This window comes from Psammomys obesus, unplaced genomic scaffold (assembly GCF_907164565.1).
Source record: "Psammomys obesus unplaced genomic scaffold, mPsaObe1.curated_primary_1811, whole genome shotgun sequence".
Lineage (NCBI taxonomy): Eukaryota > Metazoa > Chordata > Mammalia > Rodentia > Muridae > Psammomys > Psammomys obesus.
Window position 1 is genome coordinate 4,826,890 of NW_026592710.1, and position 14,375 is coordinate 4,841,264.

Sequence of the window (14,375 nt, forward strand, 5' to 3'; positions counted from 1 at the left end):
CGGCGCCCACGGCCCCGCCCGGGCGCGCGGGGCACGCGGCGAGGGCAGCGCGGGTGGTGGAGGCCGCTTTGTTTTCCGTGCGCCCGAGGCCGGCGGGGAAAGTTGAGAGGGAAGGTGTGGAAGAACTTCTGAGAGCTTGGCTTACCTGCAGCCCCGGAAGGCGGTGAGGGCGGATGTTCTTGGCCACCCGTGTAGATGCCCAAGGTGGGTGTAGACGCCCAAGCTGGCCGTCTTGCTCTTTTGAGTCTCCGTGGTTCACACAGCGTGAGAAGTAGCACTTACTGTCGAAACCCATAGGCTGCTGTAGGAACACCCTTGCGAGCCCTGGCCATTGTCTTTTTGTCTCAAGACCCTATTTGGCCCACCCGTGCTGGATCTGATTTGGATTTTCTTGGAGGACCTGAGGTGGCCGATGAGGAGAGCAGACCCAGTAAACAACCAGGAAGGCTCTTGGATCTTCTGAGTGCCTCTTCCCTTGGCTTGGTTGAATAGGCTGTGTTTCTCCTCTCAGGGAAGCCAAAATCACTTAACTATGCTCCCAGCCAGTTTTGTGGTAAAATGGATAAACAGTGATTGGACAGGGTTCTCCTCCAGAATCTGTGTGCACAGAAACTATCCCTCCAAAATCTAATAACGAAAAGCAGTAAGAAGCAGACAACACTTTTACTGATGTGTGTTTACGGGTAAATCATTTCTTTGAAAAGGAGAACTGCTCAGTAACAAATTAGCTTGTGGATCTTTTTCTTTGTATTAGATTTAGCAAATGACAGTTTTAGTGTTTACTCACAGGGTACATTTGGCTTAGTAGTTGGGGGGGGGAAGCATTGAAATTGTGACTGGCTTAGGAATCTCAGTGGGGTCTTGGTTAATTCCACTCTGGACAATGTAAGTGGATGTGGATCATTTAAGGAAAGAGTTAACAGCCATGCATTTAAGGGTTTTAAATCTCAGGCGTGGCGTTTCAGACTTTCCCTCAGCCCTCTTTCTATCCAGGACTGAGCTGGGTCCTCCTGCCTAGAATAGCCGTCTCTGCTGCCGAGTATGATATGGTTGGACTGTCAGAGAATTCGTGGCTAACAGGTGGAAACTGAGGATTCTTTAGTTCACGTGAGCATATCGAGCTGAAGAATGAGTTGACGGTGCAAGCGTCCGCAGAAGAAGGCGAGAAGCTCTTACTGACAGCTAGGATTCCAGGCTTAGCCCTGGAGTGCCTCTCCCCTGGCAGTGCGGGACATGTGAATTGGGGGTCTCGAGTTTCCTTTGGAAATATGTCATAATGACTTCGGGTGTGTTACTTTCTCAGGAACTTTGGAAGATGCAGTATTGCGTGTGTGGCCTGCCTTTAAAAACATGTTTAAAGAAAATTGCAGGTGTTTGTACAAAACACACCTTTCCATGTTGCCCAGTAAAAATCAGTGGAGACCATTTGCACAGCCCGATATGGTTTTCTGGAAGTCCTTCATCCTTTCCTAGCCAAGTACCCCTGCCTTCCTCTGCTCCTCCTTGCTCTTGTGTCTTTCCATGTTTTAAGATGTTGCCTTCTCCAGGTTAGCGTGATGTAATGTTTGCATTCCATCCATACTTTCAAAAGAAGAAGTTCTTGGTCTGCTGTCAGGGCCTCGTTATCAAACATCCGAGGAGCATCCTGTCAGGGTGCCTAAGCCTGATCTTTGGGAGCCGATTTCAGTTACGTAGTCCTCTGCCAGAAAGCTTCTGGCAGCCGTGCATGCGGTGGTTTATTTGTGCGGAGCTCACCTTCCAACAGGGGGCAAGGGACTTAAGGGAGGCTACTGAGATACAGATTACACACTATTCCAGATAAAAATAGATGAAATAAAAGAGGATTAGACAAAGGAGAGTGAAGGCACGGGAGAGGGCAACAGGGAAACTATCGAAATTAGTAAACAACTTCCTAGGCGTTGGCCAAAAACTATAGAGTCTCCAGCAATTGTAGAATAAAGCAAAATGTAGGTAATGTTATGTTTTTACTTTCAAAAAATACCGATTTCACGTAAGGTCAGACTGCCATCAAGTAACGTTAAATGATGGTAGGAGAAATCCAGATGGTACACGTGAAGCTACACTGATGGTCACATGGTACTATTAGCCACATTTAACATTTAGGAGGTGCTTATTAGCCTGCTAGGTGACGCATATGATCATTGCCACCTCAGGCCATGGAGAGCTTGGTGTTCAGACCTGCAGAGCGCTGTATGAACAGCCCCATCCTCTTCCCGAGAAAAGATCCTGAAAGCCCAGAGCCACATTCCTCCCCGCTGTTCTGCAGTGCCCTGACATTTGGGCTACAGTAGGCAGACAAGATGCTTTCGGCATCTGAAAAGTCACTCTTTAAAACTGCGGCATAATAGCTTATAAATTATGGCTTTCAAAAAAAATGCTGGACTGGAAGGGACTTATTGTGTGATCTCTCTTGGTGCCCCATCTTTAGAGAAGTTCTTTTTTATAGATTAATGAAAATTTTAGCGGTGTTAATGGCAACTCTTATTTGTTGAATTCTATATTGTTGTCTAAGACAAGCATAGACGTAACATGTGGAGAAACAGGCCCACCTGCTTTGAAGTGCCTACTTTCTACAGTGTACAGAGCAAGTTGCAGCTCTAAGTACTGAGCTGCAGAAGGTGCATACAGGAGGAGCGGATATTCGCAGTCGCTAACTTCCAGTAAACTCACGTTTCTGCAATGTGGGAAGCAAGGGCAAATAAAGAGCTTTCCATTATTTTAAACTAATGCCTGTTAACTCCTGGGATCAGCCGCCCTCGGCCCGGTTTCCCCACCTGTCTCATACCTAACAGTTACACTGCCGTCTGGGTCGTTGACTTGGCTGCTGAACAGGGATCCAGCATTGCAGTGAGGCCAGTGGGCTTGCGTACACCAGTGTTAAATTCTGCGTGAGTGTGCTCCAAGCTTGACTCAGGGCTCACCTCGTTGACCCGGTCTTTTCCATCATCTGGATTCAGTGAGTGGCTGTTAAGGGCGTGTGAGGGGAGGCCGCAGGTTCTCTCCCTCACTCTCCCTGGCCTCATACAGTCTAGGAGTTGGAGCTTGATACATTCTAATAAAGACATCATTCAGCCTCATGCCCCTCGCTCAACAGTGCCAGGATCTGGAAGTGAAGATATTCTTTAAGCTTGAGGCCAGTGTGATCCTATTTATACATTAGCTTTGCTCTTGTGTCTTGGCAGTCTAGACACAGACTTCACATGACCTCCCATTGAGGTTGGTTCAAGGTCTCTGCTGGGTGTGAGTCCTTAAGTGGTTTGAGGTGGCCCTAAAAGCCCAGACACTGCACCCTTGAAAGTGGCTTCGGTCAGGCGTGTGGACCGCCTTCCCAGGTTCCTTAGGGTTGGTGGGGTAGCTTACTGTTAAGAAATGTGCGTAGGTGGCAGCAATTTTGTGTCATAGCACACGGTAAGGTGGGTACTGGGGTTCTGTCTCTCATCCCGGTGTCTCAGCCCCTCATCTCCCTCCCAAAGCTCTAAGTGGTTCAGGAAGTCAGTTTAGTGGCAGTGCCACCGGATTTTTAAATCAAAGTGTGTTGCACATTGTAAATATTGACCTGGAAGACTTTTTGTCTCAGATGTGTGCGTCTGTGTCGGTGTGTCTGTCTGTCTCCCTGCCTGCCTGCCTGCCTGCCTGTCCGGTAGGTCCTGTTACTATAGGCTGCAGTAAGAGTCAAAGGTAATTCCTGGACCGCCTTTCAGTTCTGGTGTTCTGTTATGATTCTGCTCTGTGGGGTGTGTCTTTGTGCCTCTGCATTCGGCAGTAATTCAAGGCTTGAAGAGTTAAGATTCTTCAAGACAGAAATTCGCCAACAGATGTTCTCCAGCTAGGCTGCAGCACCCTCCGCCTTTCCCATCCTTGTGATTTCTGTGGGTAATGAACATTAAGTTGTGCTCCAGATAAGCATGGCAGCCTGTTTCTGCCATAATTTACCCAGTTTTCTAGAGAAAAATTTAGCAGTGTTAGCGTAATACTAATAAATAGTTAGTGATAGGAAATATTTTTAATTATAAATGGAAAATAGAATTTTCCTGCTATTTAGCAAAAAGATGAACATTTTAGAGTCTCATCACACCTTTCCTTTTCAAATGTGTCTTACGTGTATCAGTGCTCTGGCTGCATGCATGTATGTGTGGAAGCAGTGCTTGTGTAGTGCCCCTAAGAGCTGAAAGGCATCAGCTCGCCTAGGACTGGAATTCCAGACGGTTGAGCTGCCATGTGGGCACTGGGAATCAAGCCTCGGTCCTCTGGAAGAGGAGCCGGAGCTCTGAACTGCTGAGCCGTCTCTCCAGCCTTTTAAAATGAGGAAAAGGAACAATATAAGGTGCGTCTACGGTCGCATGCGAGTCTGTGTGCATGCTGTGACACAGGTGTGGAGGCTGAAGGACAACGTAACGAGCCAGTTCTCTCCTCCAATCTTCATGTGGTTTCTTGGGATCGCTTGGATCACCAGGTTTGCAGGGGAGCATCTTTACCCACTGAGCCATCTTTTAACTGCAAGCCACAACCTCCCCACCTCCACCTGCCCCAGTCGGGCTCCATAGAAAGGGAGTCCACTGATTCGCAGTGAATCCGGGTTTGGCATTCTCCTCAGGACACTGGTTCTGGGTGCTCAAGTGATGTCATGAGGAATCTGCCTTCCTCTCTTGGCTCTTTCTTCTCAGGTAGGTGCTTCTGAAGTGGCCTGTTCAAAAGGCCAGCTTTACACCCCACCAGGTTAGCAAACTTTTCTGGGAAGAGAGCTCTTTCAAGATTCTTAGAGGTTCCTGGAATGTCTCTAATTGGCACAGATGAGCCACTTGCTGGATTCTGGCTCAGTGGGGTCAAGTGTCTAGCCTCTTACATGAGGAGGGGTGGCATTCATATTGGCAAGGCCTAATGGTCCACTGACCGCTGGAGTCAAGTGCCAGTGCCACCTTGAGTAAAGGACAAAAGTCGTTTTTAGTGTGGGCTGCTATGCCATCGTCCTTGGCAGGCAGTTTATAAACAGTGGTCTCCACAGTTGTGGAGGCTGGAAGGCCCAGGTCATGGTGCTGCCCACGTGGTTGTGTTCTCCTGGGTGGTGTTGCTAGCCTTTCATATCACTGTGTTGCGAAGAACAAGGCGGTTCCCTGGGGTCCTTCAGGAAGGCAGTAGTCCTGTTCATAAGGACTCCACCATGACCCGACTGCTTGCCAGAGCCTGTTGCCTACACAGTGAGATTTGAATGCACGGCTTTGAGGAAGGCTCACAAACGTTGTGCGCCCCCAGCTCTATGGTCAGAGGAAGGAAGAAGTCAGGTGGGTCCAGTATGTGGGAACTGATACTTTTTGATCCTTGCACCAGATTGTCACAGAAACAGGGAAGCTCCAGTCTGTATTCTCATATTGTCCCATTTTAAATGAGGAGACACCAGAACCCATTACCGTTATTGACTTCTCAGTTGCTGCTGACAAATGGTCCTTAGCATTTTCAGAACATATGATTCAGTTTCTTAATATTTACACACTTGTGGTTTGGACTTCCCAACGAAGATTGTATTTAAGTATGCTGTTGTCTTTTCTTGTGAAAGAAACCGTTGATTCTGCTCCAGCCAGAATCAATGCCCTGGGCTTTTAAATGTGTGAAAGGTGTTTTGCTTACTAATGTACAAAAAGTAGGAAGAACAAATGTCTCTGAGAGTATACCAGCTGTGATAAAACACTGCATGCACAGCAACCTGGAGGGGCATAAGTGCATCTGGGCTTACCGGTCCAGAGAATGGCAGGCACTGGGGCAGCGAGCAGCAGGAGCAGAAGGAAGAGACCGCGTGCTTCCTGGTGCCAACATGGAGCAGAGAGACTGACTTGGAAGTGGGGCTGGGCTATTAATCTCCTCCCACCCCCACTCACTGCACTTCTCCAGCAAGCTTGTACCATCTACAACCCCCAAAGGGCCACCAATTGGGAGCCAAGTGTTTAAATGCCTGTGACTATGGGGACATTTACAAAAACAAAACAAAACAAACAAACAAAAAAGCTCATAGGCATCAATAATACTTTCACTTTAAACAGTACTGAGTCCCTGGGCTAGCCTGGGAACCAAGCCCTTTCTGCCTGTAATAAGTAGTCTGCCACTGCAGGGGAGTGGACAGGCATTGTATAAGGCACTGAACTATGTAATTTACATAATATGCCAATGTGTAACGTACACATACGGTATGTCCTCACACCAGGGCAATAGTGAACCTCACATCATAAACCAGTAATGCTTGAGCAAAAATGTACATAAAAAGTTATTTTAAGAAATAGGAACGTTATTGGTGAGGATCCTTATACAGAACTCAAAATGATACTCTGAAAAATGAAAAGCCTCATGCTCTTAATACTTTGATTTTATTATGTTTATCTTACTTATTTGAGTTTGTGTGCCATGGTGTACACCGGGAGCCAGTTTTCTCCTCCTGTCGTGTGGGTCAGTACTCTCAACGGAGGCTAGAAAGGAGCATTGGGTCATCTGGAGCAGTTGTGATTGTGAGCTGCCTAGCGTGGGTGCTGGGAACCAAGCCCGTGTCTTCTGAAAGACTCGTAGCTCTCTCAACTGTTCTCTCAACAGCCAGGCTATCATTCCAGTTTCTCTTTCAGATTCTGATGTGAGGGAAAGTCATGCATCCAGGCAAGGGACAGGTTGTGATCCTGAAATCGGTGGCCTCTGTTTGATTTGTTCTGCTGAGTGAAACCAAGGACTCTCTTTAACCCCATTGGACCACTTTGTGCTGTTTTCTGTATAACTGCTTAAGTTGAGCATTTTTCTTTCCGGTTCTTGATTGGCCTCATCTGTTTGTCATTAATTGGATGTATTTTCATCAGCCACCTCAAACAGATACACTGTCCAGGATTGCCACCTACTAAGCAAGGGGTAAGGAGGGGACTGGATGGGCTCTGGGGAATAGATTGGGGCAGAGAGGGATAACCAGGGAAATTGAGGAGGGAGAAAGGAGCTGTGGTGTCAGGGGCTGGCAATAGAGGCTTTCCAGGGCTGGCATCCATACCTGCCAGGGGTTCATTATTAACCTTTTGTTCTGTTTTGTTTTTTTTTTTTTAACTGTCCCCACATCTTTAGAACTGTACTCTAAATGGGATGGTTCAGGAAGTCCACTTTGGGTACTTCATGACAGTGGCAGGACAGGACTGTCCCACCCCTGTTTGAAATCGAGTCTTGTACCACAGCAGTGAAAAACCACTGGCTGCCTTATCTCTTCTGCCTAACCCAGAAGGTCGAGCCTCAGTGGAGCCAGGTTCAGTCCTGGCCTAGGGCGTGGGTGCTGAGTCCCTACCCACACTCACCACATGGAGTGAGCACTGTGCAGACAGGAGAGCCCAGGACAAAACAACCCCCACAGGAAGATGCTGAGGACCAAGCACATTCTAAAACAAACGTCTCAAGAATGATGCTGAATTTAAAAGAAGGTTTATTCTGTTTTCAGAAAGACCAGCAGTGGATTATAAAATACGGTCTTGAAGTCTTTTAAATATTGAGACTTACCTGTAATAGAGCCACTGTTTCAAAGATTGCAGCCGTTTCTTTCTAAATTATTTTAATCGATTCATCTGAAAGGGAATAAATCTCTGTTTATTCCAGGGTTTTATAGCATTGTGAAAAAAACAAAACATGGTTATTAAATGTTCAAGTTGTGAGATAGAAGTATGTCATTGTATAACTCCCTATTTTAAAAAATAAATTGCTAGACTGGCCATGGTGGTGCATGTCTTTAATCCCAGCATTTGTGAGACAGAAGTAGGAGAATCTCTGTGAGTTCAAGGCCAGCCTGGTCTACATAGGATGCCCCAGGCTAGCCACAGCTATATGGTGAGACCCTGTCTCAAAAATAAACAGATAAAACGCCCGCTTTTGAGTTATCTTGAACTTTAACTTTCTCACTAGCTAGCAGGTCATCAGGTGTGTCAGTGCAGGTGACAGCCCCACAGTCAGCTCTGAGAGCCAAGGGGTGCCAGCCACAGGCCTCTGGCAGTGCTTGGAGATCAAGTCAGGAACTGACAGGGGCTCTTCCAACCAGTGTGTAGAGATCACCAGGCATGTGGGACTAAGAACATCATCTGTGAGTAGAAGTCCTAATGGAAGCTCCAGAGTTACCTGGCGGCTCTTCCCCAGGTGCCCTATTAAACATGCTTTTTCACAGAGTTTTTCACTGAGTTTCCAGCCTCTGCTCCATGTAGCCTCCTTCACAGGCTGGCAGAGCACTGCTTCTAAGATGAAAGCAGTGGAAATTACCACATGGTCTCAGGGAGAGGCACCATTTGCTTCAGACGCCTGGCCTTTGATAGTTCTTCTGTGAGATGGGTAAGAATGGCCATGCCAGATGAAGGGCAGGAAGGGGAAGGGTCGTGTATGGTGGCACACGCCTGTAACCCCTGCATTTGGAAGTGGAGATAGAAAAATGAGGAATTGGTGGTCGTTCTTGGCTAAAAAGGTACATGGCACGCAGGATCAAAAAGAAAACCAAAGCAAGCAGTTGCTTTTAATAACTCAGAAAAATCAGACCATCATAGAAATGACAATAGCTTCTTAGTAAAGGTCACATCTTATTTTCAGATGGGAGAAATCACATTTCTTTTCCTTTTTCCTCTCTCCCCCTGCTCCCTCCCCCTCTGTCTCTGTCTCCCCCCCCCCCCGTCTCTCTCAGAGTCTCTGAGAGAGGGTGTCTCTGTCGCTCTGGCTGTCCTGGAAGTCACCGTGTAAACCAGATTGGCCTTCCCTTCACGGGGTCCGCCGGCTTCTGCCTCCAGAGCACTGGGATTAAAGGTGCGCAGCACCACTGCCCAGCTCGGTGCACGTCTCTGTTATGTGTCCCCTATACCGCAAGGCTGTGGCTGGGCGGCACACCTGGTGGCTTCTCGGGGACTGCAGGCTTTTCCTGTCCATGTGTGTGTGACACTGCGTTCCTTCAGGTGGAGGCTGGGCTCTCATGGTCTAGACCCTGGTTGGTTAACAAAACTTGAGCTGCCTTGGTTATACAGCGCTGGCTCCCCACCCCCTCCCTGCTCAGTAAAGGCACAGTCTGAATCTCTTCCCGTCCGAATTCTCCGCGCTCTTCCCCCGAAGATTTTAAACAGCTTCTGTTAACACCAGTAACCACAGAACAACCAACCTGTCCTCACTTGGTTATCGTTTTCACACCCTCTCACAGTTTTGCCTGCTTCGTCCTTTGTCCTTTTAGTCCTTAAGCATTAGGGTTTTTACTCTGAGTTTTCAACATACAGGCCAGTTAGCTTTCCCGCTGCCTTCGTGTCTTGAGTCTCGGGCTAGCTCTCTGTCTTTGAAAAGCCTCATCAAGCTTTGGATAATCTGCTTCCCCCGTGTCTGTTTGATGTCTCCTTTCCTGTTTACCATATTTTTTTTCATATATTCATATATATTTTTTCATATATTCATTATCCAAAATGATGGTTTTCATTGTGCATTGTGTTTTTTTTTTTTGAGGCTGCCCTCTAGTTTGGCTACCTTTTGGAAAGTTAGCATACCAAAAAGGGAACCGTCCGAAAGTGGGTACTGACCCTCTGGTCCTCATTTGGAGCCCTGTTTTCCTTGGCTCTATTTAGCTGCTGTTTTGCTGCCTTGAATCCCAGGTGGATTTGCCCTTCATTGACAGCAAGGTCAGTTCCTGCAGTGCCTTGGGGCTCTCTCCTGCTGAATGCTCTGCAGTAACAGCTGAGCTCCTTGGGCACCCCACAAAACCTTGGTGGTCCTTGGAGAAGAAGCTTTCTGTTATTTCTCAGGCGCCTCCAACTCTCTTGTGCTGGACAACTGTGAGTGGGAGGGGACCGCTTGCTTTGCTCCTCGGCGTTGCCGGCCAGTGTTTTTATTCCGCAGCCTCCCCAAAGAGTTTTGGGACATTCCTAAGGCTGTTGTGCAGCATTGTGTGGAGCAGAGACCAGAAGGAGAAATTGGAGTCCCAGACCACTGCAAATGGAACCGGGTGGAGGAAACACCTTAACCTCCCAATCTAGTGCTTTGGTCCATAGAGTTGGTGGGTTGTTAAAAAGTGGAGGATGGCAGTTTTTTCCTAAGGCTAAATTTAGCAGTTGCTTTGGAAAATCGGAGTGGTACAGCGTGTGCCTTATCGTGGTCTGGCCCTTCCCCTTCCCTCTGCACTGGGACGTCTTACATGGCTTGCCAGGGAGGAGCAGCCTAATGGACTCCAGTGGCCCCATTTATTCTGGGAAGGAATGAAGCAACTTCATTTTCCCCATCTTTCCGAGCTTCCTGAAACATTTAGGAGACTTCCTAAGCAGCAATTACAGTTCTTTTACAGAAATAGTCGGAGCCATGCCTCCTCCTGCTTTGTCAGCTCTTGCTGCCACTGAAGCCAAGGGCTGGAAATGGAACGAGAGACGGCTTCTCGTTCCCTGTCCAAATAGCAACAGGAGGCACATGTGCGCTGGAGACACAAATAACGCGTTTTAAAATAGCAGATGGTATCTGATGGTTGCTCCTTCATTCATTTACCTGCCAAGTCAAACTTGCCCCTGCTCTGGCAGCAAGACTTGAAGAGGCTCAGTGCACATGAGGTGTCTCTGCGTGTACTGAGCATTAGCTCATTTGCAGACGTCCGTGCCCAAGCATGCTTCTGGGGTTTTTCTAGAAAATATTTCCTTTGTTTCACATAATTAAATGTTCATGTTTACACAGCAGCTTAACCTGATGGGCTTGTTTAACACTTGGGTAACTAATTACAGGCTCTGCTTCACAAAGGTGTGCTCTGCTCTGTGGCTGGGCAGTTGTATAGCCCATTTCCCAAGTGGAAAGGGGGCATCTAACAGTTAGGGGTCAGTGATATTTTTAGTGTACAGCGCCAGCGGCTGCAGAAAAGTGACATTGCTCTGCTGGGAAATTCCAGCTTGTATCTGTGAAGACGTCACATGGTTGGGTTTTGCTGCCAGGCTTCTCGGCCAGCACTGTGTAGTGACATCATTTCTTTACCTGAGCTGCAAAAAGAAAAAAGAAAGAAAGAAAGAAAGAAAGAAAAAACCGGCAGCCAGCCAGGAAAACACAGCTTTTTCCCCTCCATCTTCCAAGTCAGCTCCATTGCATTTTGACCACTTCAGCCAACCCCTCCCCACCGAACAGACCATCAGAACTGCTGCTTGACACATAGGCCCACAGTGGCAGTCGGTAAACTTGGCTCCCAGGTGCTTAAATCAGGAAGCAATAGTCTTCCTTCCTCTGAGCAGTCACTCCACGTGTGGCACCAGATCACTGCATCCCGCACCCTTGCCAGTAGTGGGATACATATAAGAAAGTCAGTGCGCATCCTTTGCTGAGTTCTCGTAGGATGGAGGGCAAGGCAGGGAAGGGTGGCCGGGTGCCGTGGAAAGAACACTTTGGATTGCAACCTGTGTCCACCGACCTCCGTCCTGATGCTTAAAAATGGCATGACCTTGGGTGGGTAAGCTGTTTTCTGAGCCTCAGCTTTCTCCTCTCTAAGTGAATAGGAGAACCCTTTAGTTGTTGGTGAAGTGAGGCGTGCCTGGCTTCTGGGGTGCTCCATGTAGCAGCTCACTGGCTGCTGTTAACAGACTGTCAAAAGTGATGGTTGAGCTTATGAAGAATCAGAAGTTCACAGGTGGACATGGGAAAGAACAACGTTAGCTGAGGCCCAGAGGCATGGAAAATTCCTGGTATGTTCAAAGAAGAGTGAATTAGGAGAAAATAAAACAACAAACAGAAGCATGACCTGGAACAGTTGCTAAAAAGCATGTCACAGTACAACAAGGATTTTTGTTTTATGTTACAGGTTCAAGGAGAAGGATTTGCTTAAAAAAATGTTTTTTTAGAGTTAGTTTATGTGCAAGAGTGTTTTGCTGCATACAAGTGCATCACATGCAGACAGTACCTGTGGGGCCAGAAAAGGGCGCCAGGTCTCTGGAGCTGGAGTTTTGCGTGGTTCTGAGCCATCATGTTAGTGCTGAGACAACTCAGCGCGGGTCTTCTGCAAGAGCAACAAGTGCTCTTAACCACTGAGCCAATTTTATGTGTATGGGTATTCTGTCTGCATGTATGTATGTGTATCCCTTGTAGGCCTGGTGCCCAGTGAGGCCAGAGGAGACATTAGGTCCCCTGAGACTCGGGTTACAGTCAGTTGTGAGCTGACGTGTGTGCTGAGAATTAAAACCCAGGTCCTCGCACAGAGCAGCTAGTGCTCTTAACTGCCGAGCTGTCTCTCCAGTTCTGGGCCCAGTGTTTTAAATTGTTTGTTCTCATGTCAGAAACCATTCAGTACTGCCATGAAAATTAATAGGGTTCCAAAACTTCAAATGGAATGTACAAAATCAGGAGCACACTGAGATGCAGCAGGCGCAGGGTCTTTTTTCGGCACACACTCCACCTCACGCCTAACAAATGATCAAACCCCTGGGTATGTCTACAGCAGCAGGTACCACATTTTTTAAACTTAGAACAGGCTGTGGGTGTCTAATTCCTTGACTCTTTTTTTTTTTTTCTTTAAGCCTTTGGTATGGCTTAGGAACTTGAAAGATATGGGTAACTATCAACTCAAAATATTTTAAAAGAATCCCTTTGAGAGTTGGGAATCTCTGTCAGAGAGACCAGCGCTGTCCTCTGATTGGTTGTGTGGTACTTTGCATAATAGGGAAGGCTGGCATTGGAAACCAAGCCCCAACTAGCTACCCTTGTTTGTTGTTTTGTGCTTTTTTTTTTAATTTTATTTTTTTCTTATCAGTTACATTTTATTAACTCTGTATCCCAGCTGTATCCCCCTCCCTCATTCCCTCCCAATCCCACTCTCCCTCCCTCATCTCCACCCTGCCCCTTTCCAAGTCCACTGATGGGGGGGGCCTCCTCCCCATTCATCTGATCCTGTTTTATCAGGTATCTTCAGGACTGGCTGCAAAGTCCTCCTCTGTGGCCTAACAGGACTGCTCCTCCCTTGGGGGGTGGGAAGGTCAAAGAGCCAGCCATTGAGTTCCTGTCAGAAATAGTCCTTGTTCCCCTTACTATGGGAAACCAGTTTGTTACTGAGCTACCATGGGCTACATCCGAGCAGAGGTTCTAGGTTATATCCATACATGGTCCTTGGTTGAATGTCAGTCTCTGAAAAGACCCTGTGCCCAGATATATTTGGTCCTTGTGGAGCTCCTATCCTTTCCCCATCATACTAACTCCCCTTCTTTCCTATGATTCCCTGTACTCTGCCAAAGGTTTGGTTATGAGTCTTTGTATCTGCTTTGAAAACACTGCGAGTTGTTTTGTGCTTTTTGAGACAGCGTCTTACTATGTAGACCTGGCTGGCCTGGAACCCACCACGTAGATCTGCTGGATTTGAACTCACAGATCTGCCTGCTTCCTCTGGAGTGCTGAGTTTAAAGGTGTATGCCACCAACAAGGCCTCAAGAAGCCATTCTGATTCTTGGGCCGTGGTTGGTTATGTCATGTTTCTTTCTGATCTTGGTAACCGTAGGGGTTATCCATGATTACGAGTACAGTTTTCTGTATACTTGTCTTTGGAAGCTGTAGGAATTGGAGTAAGACAGTGGTCGAGGCATTCCACTGTACCTGTCCTTCTGTGTGGACCTGTGGGGTTCTCTTCTCTGTGGCAGTCTCACCTGGGTAGTATCTGTAGCATGTGGCCTGTTGCCTTGCTGGGTCTTGGAAACACTGTTTCTTTTCATCATCTTTTCCTCTGTGTTTCAGTGGCCCCAGAGCATAAGAATGAACTTTGTAGTCATGTTTATTTGATTCACGTTCACCTGGTCAGCTATGGGTACCAACTCCTGTTTATTTTAACGTAGGAACAGATGGATTGCTGGGATTGCACGTGTCTGTATACATACAAGTGTCTACTAGCTCTGTCCACTGATGGAGCCTAGAAGCGGTGACACCCCACCCCCAGCAGCAGCGAGCACATACAGCACCAAGTCTCAGTTCCTAAAGACCATTCTCTCGTGAAAGGAATCACGCTCCACACCTCAAGGGAGTGAGTGTTGCTTGTAAGGCTGGGGCACGAGGAAGAAAAGGCAAACCTGTACCGTCTTGTGATCCCTAAAGTTTGAGGAAGTACTCAAAAGAGAAATGGTGGTGACAGGTCAGAAGAACATGGGGTCCAGCCTGGAAGAGCTTGTGGCTAGAGCTAGAGCACTTGGAGCAAGAAGTCAGTAGTGTAAAGTTGTTACAACCCAGGGTGGAAACTAAGTCCACGTGAGAGACAGACAAGACTGCCTTCCTCACTGAATTCCAGGTGACATGTGCCACCTCCTCCCCATGGCACAGAACTCAGTGCCCCTCCCTGTGAACACAGACAAGAGTTGTAGTTCCTTGCTTCCAAAGACCACATGAGAAAAATCCCAATTTTACCAACA

General features: G+C 47.5%; 1 protein-coding gene across 12 annotated transcripts in view; it reads left to right on the forward strand.

Annotated features, from left to right (window-relative positions):
- Positions 1 to 14,375, forward strand: part of Camta1 (calmodulin binding transcription activator 1) — a 791,014-nt gene that overhangs the window by 742,941 nt on the left and 33,698 nt on the right. The gene's annotated exons all lie outside the window — the stretch shown is intronic.